This window comes from Raphanus sativus, unplaced genomic scaffold (genome assembly GCF_000801105.2).
Source record: "Raphanus sativus cultivar WK10039 unplaced genomic scaffold, ASM80110v3 Scaffold0156, whole genome shotgun sequence".
Taxonomy (NCBI): domain Eukaryota; kingdom Viridiplantae; phylum Streptophyta; class Magnoliopsida; order Brassicales; family Brassicaceae; genus Raphanus; species Raphanus sativus.
In genome coordinates this window covers 24,067-25,728 of record NW_026615476.1, presented here as the reverse complement: position 1 = coordinate 25,728, position 1,662 = coordinate 24,067, and the positions used below count along the sequence as shown (strand labels likewise).

The 1,662-nt window shown below is 38.4% G+C and overlaps 1 long non-coding RNA gene across 1 annotated transcript; it reads left to right on the top strand.

Annotated features, from left to right (window-relative positions):
* Positions 1–613: 613 nt before the first annotated feature.
* LOC130501303 (uncharacterized) lies at positions 614–1,376 on the top strand. Its single transcript, XR_008939615.1, has 3 exons — positions 614–1,063; positions 1,148–1,232; positions 1,306–1,376. It is a non-coding gene; the product is annotated as an uncharacterized LOC130501303 (long non-coding RNA).
* The last annotated feature ends 286 nt before the right edge of the window (positions 1,377–1,662 follow it).

Sequence of the window (1,662 nt, the reverse complement as noted above, 5' to 3'; positions counted from 1 at the left end):
CCCGCTGCACTGAGGTTGCTGTGGCCTTGGTCGTCTCTAAATCACTCCTTTTGCCTCTTTTGAGTCTCCATTGCATCCCAATTGCTCCATGTGGTACTCCAACACCTGATAAAGACTTATGTATGCAAAATGCAACCTAAACATGCCTAAATCCTATTTTAGATGATCAAAATGTATGCAAATATGAAGATAAAACAATGGAAATATGCAAGACATCAGCAATGCCATGCATGATATTCAAGCACTTGTCAAGCTAGTGCGAGTTAGTTTATAGGGAACACCGTTATTTGACATAAGAAGTTGTTCACATTTGTAGTCGTGCCTTAACACAATGCGTTCATCTGAGAAACTGAGAAAAAGACGCTTAACCAAGAGAATCGAGCTGTGAAAGGGAGAAGATGGGTAGACAGTTTCTGATAATCATCAGGCAAGACAATATTACTACTCATGTCTGACTCTTGACCTGTTTTGCTTTTTCTTCCTTCTTATACACATTTTTCTTTGTTTCTTTGAATCTTAGTACTGTCTTAGCTCATGTCATCTTTGGATTTCTTGGCTGTGATATTATCTTAAGAACAAGAATCAGGTGCGTTGTATGAATGGTGACTGTGATGCTCAATTGTATGAGAGATAGGAACTTGAACCATCTCATGATTTTCATTGCAGCATTCATGATCTATGCGAGCCTAATAACTGGGGATCCTCTATTTCTTATTTTCCGTTTTGTGCCCCCAATTTTGGTATTTGTTTGCTTGTGAGATCATTATGCATTGGCGTGTAGCCCTTTAGATCCCACCCTTATAGCCACTGGAGATGGAGATGATAAAGCCTTTCTATCGAAACGGAGACTGGGCTGCTGAGCTTCTAGGTCACGAAGACTCTGTTTCTTCTCTAGCTTTTAGCTACGACGGACAGTTAGTTGCCTCTGGAGGGTTGGATGGTGGTGTTGTTTGTTCAGATCCTCGATGCATCTTCAGGGACTTCGAAATGTGTTTTGGACGGTCCTGGTGCTGGCATTGAGGTATACAAACCCTTGCAACAACAAGAACAGCGTCATAAGAGTGTAAGTTTCCTACTTACTAACTCCCTCTCTTTTCACTTTGAATCTTCTCAATTTGTGTTATGACTTTGTTATTTATTCTTACAGTGATTTGGGGAATGCAGAGTTGTCTGGCCATTTAGTTCCAGAGCTTGGTGTGCTCAAGAATTGCAGTACCTGTCTTCCTGAGTTGGTTTGTATGAGTTAATGCTTATAACTTTGATGTTCTTTTTGCCAAAAATTATAACTTTGATGTTACAATGCAGAGATCTATCTAATAACCAACTCTCTGGTTCAGTTCCTGACAATGGCTCTTTCTCACTTTTCACACCCATCAGGTTATATGTTTTCTCTGTGACCAAAAAAAAAAGGTTATCTGTTTATATCTGTTACTGGTTATCAGTTATCGTGTTGAACGTATTGGCAATTGAAATTCAGTTTTGCTAATAACTTAGAACTCCGTGGACCTGTTACATTTTGGTAGGAACGTAGCCTAAAAATCATCTGTACATAATTTTTTTAAACAATTTATCTAAGTAATATTAATGAATTAAAACATCAACAATAAGCATAACAGATGCACAGTAAGAACAACTCCATTGATAGAGTTTTACTATATAGCT